General features: G+C 33.3%; 1 pseudogene; it reads right to left on the reverse strand.

Annotated features, from left to right (window-relative positions):
- Positions 1 to 4,289: 4,289 nt before the first annotated feature.
- Positions 4,290 to 17,135, reverse strand: part of LOC120172150 — a 37,902-nt pseudogene continuing 25,056 nt past the window's right edge.

Below are 17,135 nucleotides of genomic sequence, written 5' to 3' on the forward strand. Positions count from 1 at the left end.
TTTAAATATTTAAACATATTAAATAATATCCAAGTAAATAATAAGAAATAAAAAATCCGAATAAATGTCATACTATAAAAATAATAAAATTTGAATAAAGGCACAACTCTAAGTATCAATTCATCTAGCTCGAGAATCTGAAAGAAGAAAACTAAAGGGGAGTAAGATACAAGGCTTAGTGTGTCTCTAAAGTGCAAACAAACACAAGTCACATCATAATCTGAAACGAACAATAATATTTACACGTCCTATCATCAACGGGTATATACAATGTCAATGATATGCAAATGTTCATGCACTCGCCCGTTCTCCTGTCACACTCCGAAGAGTGAGTTTCTTAGAATCACACTAATTCCAACCCACACACTATAAAAGTGAGGTTCAACACATAGGCAAAACCACTTAATCCAAAAAAAAAAGTGACATTCACCCCGTCGAGTGAATGCACTTAACTTCTCCTACAAAAATTAGTCATAATATGAAATGAAAAAAGATATAATATCTGATGTCTGATCTGATCCGATTAACAATTTTTCTAAGCCATATATTAATTTCGAAGTATAAAATCTGATTATGATATTTTCATGCAATTACATATTTTGTACGAACAACACATAATTCTAATTCTGACAATTCATCATGCAACACATAATATTTTCGAATCATAATAAACGCAACCAATTTCACACTCAAGCATGCTTTCAAGTCATATACCAAGCAACCAAGTAAACATGCAAATAAATCAAACATATGTAACACCAATAGAGACACACTTCGATAGATAGATACAATAATAATCTCTATCACGGTCAGCTCAAGTAGTAAGTCCATCCAAATCAGTGCCTGTGACAAGTAATTTAATTAAATAAATTATTCTAAAGTTAACTATGTAAATAATGTACTAAAATATGTCAATTAACATTCACGGTCGACACGAGTTACACAGTTCGGTTTGAAGTTGGTGGGTAACAACGGAGGAGATTCCCGATTCAGAATGTCCTACAAAATTTCATCACTCGAATCAATATCCAATTAATCCAAATATTTCAGATTTAATTTTATGACGGCAATAGTGATTTTCCTATTCAAAATAGAGACCGACAAAGGGTATTTGGTTCGAATAAAGGTTATGTCGGTACATCGGAGGGGACTGCCGGCGACGAGGGTGCACAGACAGCAGCCTCCACGAGTCGGGGAGTCACGGTCGACCTTACTGTAACCCCAAACGGCAGACCACCATACGACAACGGTGGTAGCACTTAACCTGAGCGATCGGGGGTGATTTCCAAGGCCGACGGTACTGTTCGGCCGCGACTCAAGTCGGCTGGACCTTCCCCGACAGTAACTCGACACTATCTCGGCCCTACGAGGCCGATGCGAAGACCCACGGAGGCGAAAACAACCAAGGTTCACGGGTTTTCATGGAACCCACATCATCGACGACGGCTTCGCACGGGGGTTGAGGCGGGGGACCCGGCGTTGATCTGCAACCTTACCTTGACGAACGAATGACAAGAATGGTGGCAGAAACCAATGAACCACGATGGAACAATGAGGGAAAAATGGGCTGCTACTAGGGTTTGAAAATAAAAAAAAGGGAGCGCCGCACATTGATATAATCGGGGGTAGGGTGTTCAAATAACTAAATTAATTCGGTTAACTGATCGAATCGAATTAGTTCGGTTAATTCGGTTCGGTTATTGAATTAGTTCGGTCGGTTAACGGTTAAGAAAATTTTTAAAATTCGGTTAACGGTTAATTCGGTTCGAATTCGGTTAATTAATCAAATTAATCGAATTAACCGAAATTAAATTTTAAATATATTATATATAACATATGGGTTCAACCAAAATCATTAAAAACCCAATTAATAATTTAAGATCCAATAACTTTTAAACTTAAATCAATATTAATTAATTAAAAAATTATATAAATTTTTTATTTTATAATTATATATTATTTAAATTAATTGTAAACTATTTTTAATTAAAAAATATTAAATATATATATAAAATATGGACTAAGCCCAAACAATTTAAAACCCATTAATATTTAAGATCCAATAACTTTTAAACTTAAATCAATATTAATTAATTAAAAAATTTATCTAAAATTTTTATTTTATAATTATTTATTATTTAAATTAATTATAAACTTTTTTTGAATTAAAAAATATTTAATTTTTATATAAATTAGAAAATTTTAAAAAAAAATTCAGTTAATTCGAAATTAACCGAATTAACCGAAATTTATTCGGTTCGGTTAATATGTTCGAAAAAAATTCGGTTCGGTTAACGGTTAAAGAAAAAAAAAGTTTAATTAATTCGGTTATGGTTAATTCGGTTCGGTCGGCCACCGTTTTAACCGAATGAACACCCCTAGGGGGAGTTGGGTCTAAAGAAAAATGGTCTAATTACAAGACAAGCCACCCGATTAACTAGGGTTTTGAAAATGCCTCCAAGTTTTCCAAATTTAAATTATATCACCGACTTCAATTTAGTAATTTAGGTGAAATTTTCTCAATTTATCGGGTTTTAAATTGTGCATTTTTCGGTGTGTTACAATGAACTATCGCCTCTTCTTCTAAGTCGCACATTAGACAAAGGTTATCACTTAAGTCAGGCGGTTACCAACAAATAACTCATCATGTGTCACCCTCCAAGCAAAGATCTTAATCTTAGGTAAAATATGTAGTTTAGCAACTATATTCTAAACTCCATAAGTAGACGTTGGAGAATGATTGAGATATTGAAGTCATCAATAACACGAACGGAGAAAGCATATATCAAAATTATATTAAACCTTGGGAAAGATAGTGTAAGGAGGTACAATTATGAGATCCATGTGTTAAAAGCTGTAATTCTTTAATTGTTCTCGATTATTATATTATTGAGATCGGACATCAGTAATACTCTATGATTAGCTTATATTATAACTTAACGCATAAAATACTGCAACCAATCTCGCAAGTTGGACTGTTGGAGTATATGATATTTAAGGATAATGCGTTGATAAGAAGTGTACTGATATTACACGAACCAACTTATCTTAATGGTTAAAATAATCGTTGGTGTTCTAAGATCATAGATTCGAACACCAATGACTACAACAAAATGATTGAGCGTTCATTGTCGAATATAAATAAGATTATTTAGAACAGATACTACTTTGTAATCACCTTATTTTAATAAAAAATATATATAAATGCATTGATATGATCTGATTTATGAGTTTTATTTGGTATTTCATTCAAGTGTACGTTAAAATACTCTCTTGCGTTGATAGTGTAACTTATACATCAACTTGTGGCCTCATCTTATATGTTTAGTGTTGTACTTTGATTCATCATGAACAAATTACTAACAAATAGTTATTTTACACTTGATTTTTTTTTAGTATTTTAATTTTTGATATTTCAATTTTCAGTCAAAATAGCTCATGTTAAATGAAAGTCTTTAATTAACTATTGATCAACACATTATTGAAATAACATTTTTTACATGTATTTAATTATTAATATCACATATGTTACGTTGTCATTTTGAATGACATGACACATACTACGTCATCACTTTTGATGACATAACATATCATGTCATCATATTTAATTATGTGACATATGTTATGTTAACAATTAATCACATAAAAATATCAAGTCATTAACATGTGTTGATCGTTATTCAATTAATAATTTTCATCCAACAAATATTATTTTAACCAAAACTTGAAACGTTAGGAATTAAAATACTAACTAATGATCATTTATACAAACGTTGAAAAATATTATTTTAACTAAAACTTGAAACGTTAGGAATTAAAATACTAACTAATAACCATTTATACAAACGTTGAAAAGATAATTTTAGCATTCTGCCAAACAAATACTTTTTGAATGTGACATGAGACATGGAGTCGAATGACCCACAAGTTTAAACATTAATCAAATTTTGATTAGGCTGTGTCCGCAAAATTTCGAGTTTAAATACCGACACATCCAGTGTAAACATAGTGCAAAGGGAGACATGCACCTGAGGAATTTTGCTAAGTCCATGATAGTTGTTGGCGAAGGCCAACACCATACCATGACTGCAAGCTTTACAGTTTTTCCAACAGCCATGAAGTCATTTTAAATGATTTGACAAGTTGATAATGATACTAAAAGTAAACTCGCGAGGCTGAAAAATGTTAACCCACACGTTTATAGTATCAAAAGTATGAATCTATCTTTGTCATGGTCCTTCAGTTATTCACTACTTTTTCTTTATATATATAGAAAAAGAGAAGTGGTGACTTATTCTTCTAAATGATAAATAGAATTGTTTGCTTCATTCCTCATCCGTACCTGATTCTGAACCATCCGAGTTTGAGCATTTCTTAGGCACTGTGCCATTAGCTGCACTTCCCTTTTGTTTCGTATCCGTCTCATCCTCCTCATCTTCACTTTACTCGCTCTCGTAATCTTCATCATACTCTTCTTCATTCTCCTCTTCCTCTTCAACTCCATCCTCCACAAGAGGTCCTTTCGATGCATGAACACCAAGGATGCCGGCTCTAGTTCTTTTGAGAATTTTAACCTTCCAGTTCGTCTTTTTATCACAACCTATCCAAGAGTCGCACAAACAGTAACAAGTCAAATTGTAATTCCCTTCCATCGCCCATCACCAATCTGGAGCCACCTCGCACCTTCGCTACAGCTTTTTTGACTGCTTCACTAGTCTCCTTACCACTTGCTCCAGAAACCTCCATCGTCTCCTCAATAGTTTTAGAAGCAGCGGTTATCGCAGCAGCTTCATCCATGAAGCTCACCTTTTGGGAAAACCACACATTGTTTGAGGCGGCATCCGCAAGCAAAAACCAGAAATTTCCTTCCTTGTGGAATGAGACATAGGGGCTTGGGGAAGAGCGCCAATCAGACCATTACCACGCTTGAGTGTTATCCAAGCTTGAACTGTCACAATGTCGCCCTCTTGTGCGGTTATCGCAGCAGCTTCATCCATGAAGCTCACCTTTTGGGAAAACCACACATTGTTTGAGGCGGCATCCGCAAGCAAAAACCAGAAATTTCCTTCCTTGTGGAATGAGACATAGGGGGCTTGGGGAAGAGCGCCAATCAGACCATTACCACGCTTGAGTGTTATCCAAGCTTGAACTGTCACAATGTCGCCCTCTTGTATACCCTCTTCACCCACGGTCTCACATGTAACTTCAACTGTTAAGGAAGGCATCATATCCAATACCATCTCAACGTCTTTCACTTCCTCTGTAGAAAATCCAGCTGCTTGAGTTAAAAGTTCAGCACGATCCTCTGTGGTCATGTCTCGGAGTTCTTGAAACGTTCTCACCTTCTGCAACAGAAAATTAATAACTCTTGAACATTAGATCAAATGTAAATAACTAAATAAATATGTAAACAAATTCAGGTAGGGGTGTAAGGAAAATATAACCTAGATCGAAATCACTATTTTCTTCAAATGAATACTCCCTGTTTAAGTCTAGTTTAAGAAACATTGAAAAAGTTCATTTGAAAGCTCCCCAAATGAGCAGAATCTTCCTATACATATCCAAGATATAAAAAAAAAATGCTTCCTTTGTAGTTTACACATACAGAAGAAAATTCACCCAAGTGTTATTCAATAGAAGCACAAAGAGAAAAAAAAGCATCAAAGCAGATTACATTAAATTTCCTACATAGACCAGAAAGCAGATCGGACACCTTCATTGACAGAAAGGAAAGGAGAAATATTGAACAGTGACATTCATCACTTACCTTGCGAGCTATCTTTTTGACGACAGCTTCACTAAAATGAGGCAGCTGAAAGAATGATGCAATGCCTTCCAAAGATCCACCTGTTGTCTTTCTTGCACTTAGCGGAACAGCCTGTTACACCAATCAAAATAAATAACATCAAGCATTAACAAGAACGGAAAAAGAGGGAAACTGCAGCATGTTGGTAATCTGTCACTAGGAAGAGGAAAGGGAGAAAATAATCAATCAGAAATGAAAATAAAAACATATTTGGATTTAAGAGAGAATTCTTACGACAAGATAATGAAAAGGAATTGTGGAGGATGGAGGTAAATTTTTGTTCAATGCAAAAAGGGGTGGGCGTAATTTAGACCAGGTTCAACTATTTCAAAATATTTTGAGTTAAATAATGAGTAAAGGATTTTAATAAATAATAATCAATAACTTGCTTATGCAAGGCAATGACGTAGAAATGATTAAACGAAAAGCAGTAGCTAATCATCCCCAAAAATAAGCACCTGAATAATACTTTGAGAAAGCTCAACAACACCTACTGCTGGCCTAAGCCATCCATGACCCTGAGCAGTTCGTGGGAATCTGCAATAGAATACAGATTAATAACAGAAACAAGATATGAAAGTTTGATATTATTCAGAGCAATACAAGGATAGAAGAAAGTAAGATAGCAGGGTAAAGCATGAAAACATGGTACTCATGGGCAACCCCCCATGGGTTAACATGCCAATTTTTGTTGTCTACAATTTCATTCTATCGTTCACTCCGAAATCTTTCATCTCATCTGTCTTTTTTGGGTGTACTTAATTCAAATTTAACATATGCCCTAAATATCTAAAGCTCCTAGACAATGCAAGGGGCTGGTGCCTGGTAGGACTTCTCAAATGACACAGGAAATTTGTGCTCATAACCACGCATGAATATTTTTCAACTTTTTTAATTAAAAAAAGTTAACATGAGCCATATCACAGAGTCATCTTATAGTTTCTTATCCTGAAGCATTAAGGATATCCATGCATCCACCCTGGGGAGGATTTTGGCAATATGGTAACCTATGTTTCACTGATACGGATACGGGGACGGAAAACGGCAATTCCTAAAATTATAGGGGTACGGAGACGGAAAGGGCACGTCATATAAAAAAATAAATTATAAATGGATGTACAAAATCATAAATAAAGTTAATATTTCATAGAAAATTAGAAAATAAAATCCATAAGTAAATTATAATATTAGAAAATAAAATTTATAAAGTCCATACTTCATAAAAATTTGAAACCCTAAGATTTGGAAATTTTGGCCTAAATCCCTAAATTGTTTCTGTGATCAAATTGTAATTATTGTAAATTATGTAACCTGTTTAGTAAAACCTAGAATATTTGAGGGCTAACTCTACGATTATGCCATTTTTATTATAATCACAAATCTCGAGCTTTAATCTAATATTCAGACGCGCCTCCCCTATTTCTTTTCCTCCTCCTTCCTTCGTTTTCCCTTCTTCCTTTGTTGTTTAACGAACGCTTGTCCACAATCGTCGCGCAACCGTCGTTCTTACAGATCTAAGGTATGTAAGTCGTCGGTCATCGTCCAAAAGCTTCCATGTTGTGACCCCAACCCTCACTATCGACGTGAGGCTGTGTTGATATGAAACCTGAAAACTTGGCTCTCATCCGCCACCGTAGTGGGTCGTGTCGCAGATTCACATGAAGAAATCAATATTTGAGGAGCAAATGACCAAGTCTCCAAAGAACTGGCACAAGGCTGCCAAGAAGAGAAGCAAGAATAGAACTAGAGGGGATGGATCCGTGGGGATGAACAGCCATGCCTTTGCTATCGATGAGCGTCGACTCCACGTCGAGCCAAGGAACATCACCAAAATTACCCCTGGGGATGTGTAATACCCCTAATATCATGTCAATAACTTTATTGAAAAGATTTAAAATTTGAGGATTCATTTGAATAAATAATAAAAGATAAGAAATGATTTGGAATAATGTTTAAGACCAATTAGTAACAATGAATGAATAAAGAGGGCATTTTGGTCCTTTAAAGGGGAAATGAATTTTAAATTCATTTCTTTATTAGGGATTTAAGAAGGGGAAATGGGAAAATTAAAGCCAACAAAGTTATCTCTTCTTTTTCTTTCCCATGTAAGTGTTCTCTTCCATAGCCAAAGGTAAGGCTTCATTTAGCTAGTTTTTCCTTTCGTTTTTTATTTGTTTTTGAAACATTGAGTATTATAGACTTAAAGAAGGATTAAATAAGATTAAAACTAAGAGATGGATAGATTATTTGAGATTGAAGAAAATGGGTTTTTGAATGATATGTTGAAATATGAGTTTTTATTGATGTTTACTAGTATATTTGACTTGTCAAAGAAGTAAATAAGAGATTAGAAGCCTTGGATGTGATTAAAAACATGTTAGAAAAAGTGGTATGATTCTTGGTTTGAGATGTTTTTTTGGAGATTTTAGATGTTATAATAAGCTAAATGAAGGAAAGTTAGTTGGGATAAGTAAAGAAGAGTTTACTAGTATTGTTGGGGGTAAAAATAAGGGAATTTGACCAAATTTGGGTGAAAATAGGGCTGAAAAATGAAAAATATGGGTAAGGGTATCGGTACTGTAAGAACATTATCGATACTATAGGTTTAAATTTGGGGAAATCAGATGAACAATATCGATACTGATGCAATTAGTATCGATACTGATGTGAGTATCAATACCAAGAAAAAGGTATTGACACCATGGATTCCACAATGTAGAAATGGTATCGATACTGAAAGGGAGTATCGGTATCATAGTATAGAAGTATCGATACCATGGTAGGGGTACCTATACTATTGAGCTTGGAATTATAAGATAGGCTGAAATTGTTATAGAAATTTACATAATAGTACTTTTGAGTATTATTAAAGTATAAATGTTAGGGAATATACTAACATTTGGTATGGTATGTGTCTTTAATGGATGCTTGTGTAGATCGAAATCAAGCTCCCGAGTCAAGCAAATCGAAAGGCAAAGATAAAGTCGCCGATTAGTCAGATTTACATTTTGGATATAATAGCGAGGCAGACCAGGTGAGTGCATTTATTTTGTACTTATATGTTATGATAGTCATAGATGCATTATGTTTAATATATGTATTGCAAGTATCGTATTGGCACTGTGTGTGAAACCTAAGAAATTCATAATAAGTTTATGAATTTTCGTATTGGCACTGTGTGTACAACTTAAGAAATTCATAATAAGTTTATGAATTTCCGTATTGGCACTAAGTGTGCAACCCCATGTAATTCATAATGAGTTTGTGAATTACTGTATTGGCACTACGGGTACAAACCATAGAATTTATAATGAATTGAAATAGTCAAGGGATATTCAAATTGTTATAATATACTCGTGTTTAGAATTTATTTATATATAATTATTATTCATTACTAAGTGATTACTTAGCGTGTGTTAATTTCGCGCGTGAGTTTTAAAATGAGCGTAGTAAGGAGTTCATCTGACATCACAAATCAAGGGTCGCCTCATCAGTAACTGTACGACAACCATGTCTACTTTTGATGTATTTAGTTGGCATATAATAGACCTAGGAATAACGCTCTGAAAAGTATTTGAATTATAATGATGTAAAAAGATGAAATGTTTGAACATTTCTTTTTGTTTACATACATAAGTTTAATGAATGTTTTATTATTATTAAATTAAAATGTTTTATAAAAAGAAATAAAATTTTACAAATTTTCAAAGTAGAAAATGTTTTAAAGGTGATGTGATATATGTGTCTCATTTATAGAAACATATACAGGAAATGGGTGATACAGGATGTCCCCGAAACATCCCCAGATAAGCTTTGACCGTCCTTGAATTCGGTCAGTCATACCCTGCCACCGTGACACGTCCCCAGTACGTACCCCAACTATCCCCGTGCCGGAAACGTATCGGGTACTTGAAACGGGACTGCTTTGCCATCCTAGTGCTTCTTAGATGGTAACTATATGAACCAGAAATTTCAACTTTAACTTTTGCCTAGATGATTGAACTAACATGGGAAAAAAATACTTCGTATGGAAGGTATAGAACAGATTTACAAGATGTGGAGGTATCCAGACCAATCATAGACACTCAATGATGATATACAGGTACAGATATGACCTTCAGTAATCCTGCAAGGAGTCGAGGTGCAAGCTCTAGCATGCGCTTAAAATCAGCAAGAAGGGCTGGAGATAAGGATGCTAAATCACAGGTTAATTGGGCTTGAATCAGCAATTCAGTCTGGATACAAAATGACACATGCAATAATAAGAAACCCCATAAATCGGGAAAAACTACTATTTTTCAATAAAGATAAATGTCAGTCTATAAATTACCTTCACTATAGCCGGATGCTGCTTCCAGAATTTGGCTTGCTCTTTTTTAATGTTCTTAAGATCCAGATTCAACTCACTCCTGACAGACATGAACAGCTTCTGGAGAGGTTCGTCATCAGTCCTACGAACTGGAATTTCCATATATTCAGCAGCCTTAGTGAAGACTTCCATAACTTTGCTGTGAACCAGGTAACAAGATGAATCAGATAATTTTGCACCTAGGATACAAACTCCACAATTCTATATTTGCAGTGAGGTCGAAAAATGTTATTCAATTTGACATCAAGAGGGGTTAAACACTATATATCAACTTCCACATAGACAACAGAATCAAGGAACTCGGCAATTTTGGTGACGGCTCCCGGTCATTTTTTATAGCCCCTCAATATTACCATTAAATTCATAAGCTCATGGTAACTAGGGATGAATATTCGATCGAGTTAAAAAAATTCGAGTTAGTCCAGTTTATGGATATTAATTTATCATTTAAACTTTATTTGAATTTTTTAGTCGAGTTGAATAGAATCTATTTGTTCGAGTTTCTCTTCAAATTTAAATGTAATTATGTCTAATGTTGTGATACTAATTGATTCCAAAATAATCTACTATCTCTAATCGCATACAATATACATATATACCGATTCATATTCTTTTTCAAATGTGTAAGTAAAAGAATTTATAATATTATTTAATAAATCAAATATCATCTAAAATTATATAATATATATTTATAATGATATTTAAAAAAAAGGATTTCAAGGATAAAGTATTGAAGGGTTTATAAAGGAGTAAAAGAATTGACGAGAAGAAAGAATTTGCAAAAAGTATCAATTGGAGAATCGAATTGAATAAAATGTAAAGTTGATGGACTAAATTATAAAAATAAGAAATTTGTTGTCATAAAGAGGAATAAAATCTATATAGGTATTCTAATGTGGTTGAGAGCATGTGGCTCAAATTTGGTCAAAAATAGACTTAAAACAAAGTCAGAATTGAAGAAAAAGGAAATCAATGACCAAATTGCAAAAAATCAAATTACTAAGATAAAGATCAAAACGACATCGTATTAATTTTCAGTTTTCCATTTATTCAAACTTTGCAAATTCAAAATCAACTCGAACAAAAATCTGAACGAAAAATTTGAGTTAACTAGAATAACTCAAAATTAAAAAAATAATTTTTTTTTAGTTGAATCAAATTTTGCTCAACCTTAAAGGTAAGAACCTGATATCCAAGTATAATGTGCTGTGCCTCATTAATACAAGTATAAAAATATATAAAAAAATGATAGGAACAGGGCACCATTGTTTCCTAATGATGGCCCCATCCTAAAAAAGAAGGAACTCACAAAAGGAAAAAGCTCCAATATCGTTACATGCTTTCTTTTTTGGGTTAACTTCACAGATCATGGAGTGCAGGTCCATATGATACAGATTGATACACTATTTGAGTTGTAATTGTGATAATGAATATTTTAGAAAGAGACAAGTACCTTGGGGCCGAAGAAGGTTTCATGAAGTAATAGTAGGCAAATAGCGTTTGATAACCGTTGTTTTGCTATTAAAATAATTCATGACTTCTTAATGAAAAAAAGGAAAAGGTAGTATAAAGAAGTAAGATCGATCCATAGGGACTGTGGTATTTTTGATTTAATAAAATTATTTCTTCATTTTTAGAAGAAGATAAAATTTCAGATGAAGTTGAAAAGATATATTAAAATAAAATAAATAATATAATAATAATATAATAATAAATAGTAATAAATATAAAAGTAGATTTTTAAAAGTTATTTTAAAAATAAAAGATAAGAATTAAATAAAAGAAAAATAATTAAATAAAAGAAAAATAATTAAATAAACAAATTAAAGAGATTAAGATAAAGAAAAACTTATTGTGAAAGCAACATCAGAATTCAGATTCGCCTCAAATTCCTCAGATCATCGAAACAAATTTTTACTTCAAGATTCACGTCAGCTTACAAGAACAATTCTTCATTGCCAATTCAGATTGTGTCGTTTCAATAATAACTGATTTCAATCTCAGTTTCCTCTTAGCAAACAATTTTGCTAAGTGTGTTATCGGGAAGTTGAATATACTTCAATAAGCAAATCATTCTTCAAACGTTAATCATAACAATATCCGGACCAATGTCGAAATCGTTTTGAATTGAAAAGTAAGCTCAGAAAATAGAGAGAAAATCCGAAGCGATTTAAGTACTTTACAATTATCACGTTTGGAATTGAGCTTTCGCTTTAGCCTTCGGCTTGAAAGAAAATTAGCTAAGCATGACCAAAGTCATACTTAGCATAATAAAAAAGTATGCGAAAAATATAGAGAAAGCTAGAGAGAAAAAGAAGATTTTATTATGAGATGAGAAATATATGTTTCTAGGCTCCCCTTAGAGGGTATTTATAGCCTTCAAATTTTTAAAAACAAGCTAAAATATCTTAAATCCTAATTAAAACACTTTAAACTATTTAAACTAAAATACCAAAAAAAATAATATAATATTCTAAATCCTAATTAAAATACTAAAACCTATTTAAACTAAAATACTTAAAACAAAGATAAAATATAAAAAAAATATCCTAAAACTTAATTAAAATATTAAAACCTATTTAAACTAAAATACAAAGATAAAATATAATGTTTAAAATCTTATCCCAAACTTGAGTTTAATTCAAATCCGAATTCTAACCAGCTTTGATTCCAAAAATGAAAAAAACTACAAAATTTTTTCTTTTTGTGCAATTTCTAGAATCTTACGTCCTATACAGAAAATGACAAAAACCAATGATTAATGAGTAATTTAAAAATAAAATATTAACTAAATTAAACACTTATCAAATTCCCCCTCACTTATTCAATGCTTGTCCTCAAGCATTCCTCAATTAACATATCAAAATCATTAGTTGTCATCTTCAATTTCAACTTATCTCTCAAACTTCCAATCGAACTAAGTCCATGATATTTTTCAAATTCAAGTTACAATCAAGCAAATATACAACCAAGAAAATTTAAAGTAAGCAAGATATCACAATTAATTGTCAACTTCAATGAAACATGACTCATTAACTCACAAAGAGTCACACATATCCGCTCAAAGTGTTTGGGGTAAATGAAATTGCTCAAACCGAAACTAACCAAAATATTATCATAGGCTTGGAATCTAATCAAGTCTCCACTATGAAAAATGAACATAATGCAATAGTCAAGGGGTTTTTAAACAAGGTGTAACGGGGCTTCGGTTAGGGTAGGGAAAAGGTCGAAAAGAAAGGTTTAAAATACCGAAACAAGAGATCAAAATGATTAAGAACAATCCAAAAATTAACATGAAGCGCAATGAATAACAAAACAAGGAAAAAGAATAGATGAAAGACAATTGAAACAATCGATTTTTCCTTCCCTTTTTTCGTTAAAAGAGTCTTTTTCTTCTTCTTCTTTTGTTGTTGTTCGAAACAGTGAATAACTTCTTTTTTCATTTTTTTGTGGAACAACAATAATACAAGATCTCAAGTCTCGGTAAGGGTGTGAAAAGAGAGGAAAAATAAAAAGAAAGGCTTCGGGTTTAATTATAAGGTGTAAAATAAATAAAGGGAAATAGACTCAAACGTGGTTCATTAGTGGATATATAAATAGGTAGGTTTTTTGGGAAAAGTGGGTTTATCCTAGGTGCCCCTATCACATTAAAACATTATGTTCAACATATAGTCTCGATATGCATTTTGATTACAAGTTCTAGAATATTCTAATTAGTTTGGCACACACAATGAGCAAGAAAGAAAATATATGCTCGTTAGGCTCAAATCTCACAAGAAAAGTTTATTTGCATTGAGTCAAGTTCATCTTATCGACAAAAGCATGAAATATCAATACTCAATAAAAAATTCACCAACTATATCAATCACCAATCATGGAAATTAAATTCGATCAAAAACATGGTCATAATCCAAAAGGAATCAAGAGTATAAAGCAAAATTCAAGAGTATAAAGCGAAATTCAAGATTAGCAACCAACAATCCCAACATATCAACATCAAAATAACTCAATTTCAAACAATTAAACAAGTCAAGAAAAAAATTGAAACATGCTTATCCACCCCCTCACTTATTCCGTTTGTCCCAAAACGTATATCAAATTTAAAATCAAAGAGAGGGAAAAGGAATACTCCCCAATCTAGTGGCGACCGAGGCCATGGTCATGTCGAGACAACCCCGGGTGAAGGTAAGAAATATTCGATCGGAATTCGAATATGTTTAGAGAAAAATAAAATTAAGCATCTGATAAAATAAAATAAAATAAATGAAATGAAATAAATAAAATGAAAATAAAACAAAATGTGTTGCCTCCCATCAAGCGCTTTTGTTTAACGTCGTTAGCTCGACGACTTGATTCAGACTATAGGTTTCGAGAGAAATACTTCCTCCATTTCATATGCTTTTTCCAACTAAGAACTTTGTTATGAGAAATTCTACGATTGTATAATTCTTTTATTTTCTCTTTGTAGAATTCGATATTCTCATAGGTTATTCTTCGGATCTTTTTTAGCTTTGACAACTTATCCAAAATAACCGGTGAAGTAACATTTTCTCATAAAAATACACACTTTAAGTTTTGCGGCATTTGTTTCAATTCTATCTCAGGTGCCTGCAAAGCAGAAGGTAAAATTTTAGTTTTAGAGGAATGTAAAAAATAAATCAAAATTGATTGCATGAATATTTTCAAACTCTCTTTCTTCCTCTTCGTGGCAAAGTTCAGGATCCATGGAAAGATTTGATTCAATATATTCATCAATTGGAGGATCTATAACATCAACATAATTAATTCTTTCAACATGATCAGGGAATTTCATTGTTTTGTAAACATCAAATTCAACGATCTCACCATCAAATTCCATTGTCAGTATGTCACTTCTAACATCGATCTTTGTATGTGCGGTGCTTAGGAAAGGTCGGCCTAAGAGTACTTCGGAATAAGTATCCCACCTATCATGTTCCATGTCAATGACATAGAAATCTGCAGGAAAAAAAATACATCAACCTTGACTAAGACATTTTCCATCATTCCCACTGGATAGATCACGGACCGATCAACCAATTGTATGGTTACTCCCGTTTCCATCAAAGGCTCGTTAGTAATCATTTTATAAATAGATAATGTCATAACGTTGATTGAAGCTCCTAAGTCACACATTGCACGTTTAATTTTAAAATCACCTATTTTGCAAGGTATAGCGAACATACCTTGATCCTTCATCTTTGGTGGGAGTTTTCGTTGAAAAAATACAAAGACATGTTCTCCCAAATTTACCTTTTTGTGTGCCCCATTAATTTCTTCTTTGTAGTGCAAAGTTCTTTTAAAAATCGAGCATACCTTGGTACTTGTCGAATTACTTAAAGAAGAGTGATAACTCTGTAAATGGTCATATTTTGGGACGTTTTCACTTAAGTTATTGAATGTCTAAGAGCTCATTTAGGACCATATAGATGCATATAGGAGCATATAGTTGCATGTGGTGGAGAAGGTGTTTGTCATCAGTGCTGCTTTATGGAGAAGGTGTTTGTCTAATGATGTGCAGAAATTGAGAGCAAAGAAAAGAGAAAAGGAAATGCCATGACATTAGGATACCATTGAGCAGAATGAAAATGCCGAGTTAGATTGGCATTTTGAAAGCGAGCAAAGTGTGAGAAGATATTTTTGAAGCCAGTTGTCCCCCATTTTCACCAAGAGCGAGAAATCCACATGTATTAGCACTGCAAGTGATGTGATCCAATTCAGCATCATATTTACCATGGCTATTCCAACCTCTCCAGGGAAGAAACTTTCTATCTTTATACATATAGATACTTATTTCATATGTTATAAGATAGTTATTTTCATATATATATATTATACCTATAGTTATTATGACAATAAGTTATCCATTTATATATGAGATACAAGTTATTATCATATACTATAGTCACATTTTTTATAATATACAAGTTTATATACTTAGTTTATTTTTATGTTACGCATGTAGGCATATTCGGCCAACACTTGGGAGCTACATTGGAGCTAAATGGAGCATGTAACAACAAGGAAACTTACATGGGATCGATTAAGAGAGCACAAGGAACAATTGGTGAAAAGTTGTCCGGAGGCCGTGAGCTCATAGCTGGATTGAGCTGAAGATTTGAGCTACAAGATGAACTCATTTCAGCTGGGGAATTGTACCATCATCATCACCACTTAGGACACTTCAAATATGTCCTAAGTCAAAATTTGCGAAATCGTACCTTTTCGCGAATAGTTTCCACCTCGAGAGGTACCTTTCCACAAGGAGCTACCCAAACGTTCATCATGTTACAAGTCATCTAAGGCCAGCTCACCACCAGCTCATTCACACCATAAATAGCTCAAACATGAAGGGACACCTTTCTCAAACATTGTGACCTTTCATGAATGATGCTGCCTATGAAGATGCCTTTTCATCTAGAAGCACGTTGGTGAAGAAATTGCAACCATTGGAAGCTTAAATCATCATGAGGAAGAATGCTATGCATATTCAGCCACATCACATGGCATGCACATGAGAGCCTTTGGCGCCAAACATGATAAGGCACATGACTATTCGACCAAGGAGAGGAAATTGGCGCCAAGATGAACATGCATGAACCATTCGGCCAAGGGAGATGTCTCTCCATCATTTGACCGAATCATTAAGGCCCTTCATGAAGAGTTAGCCGAACCATCACAAGCCCAAATGACTTAATCTTTCATTTTAAAACATTATGTATCTTCATAAAGTTATGTATATAGCCGAAACAACTTGTAACCATTCGGCCAAGCCCTCTCATTTCCTATAAATAGAGTGGCTTGCCTTCATTTGTACGCATCTCATCTCTTATATAAAACATACTCTTGTGAGTTATTTCTCTTCAAAGTTCTTTGTGAACTTTATCGATTAAGCAAGTATAATTCATATACTTGTGGCGTCATTCTTTCCATCTTGATTCC

Source organism: Hibiscus syriacus, unplaced genomic scaffold (assembly GCF_006381635.1).
Source record: "Hibiscus syriacus cultivar Baekdansim isolate YM2019G1 unplaced genomic scaffold, ASM638163v2 tig00111843_pilon, whole genome shotgun sequence".
Lineage (NCBI taxonomy): Eukaryota > Viridiplantae > Streptophyta > Magnoliopsida > Malvales > Malvaceae > Hibiscus > Hibiscus syriacus.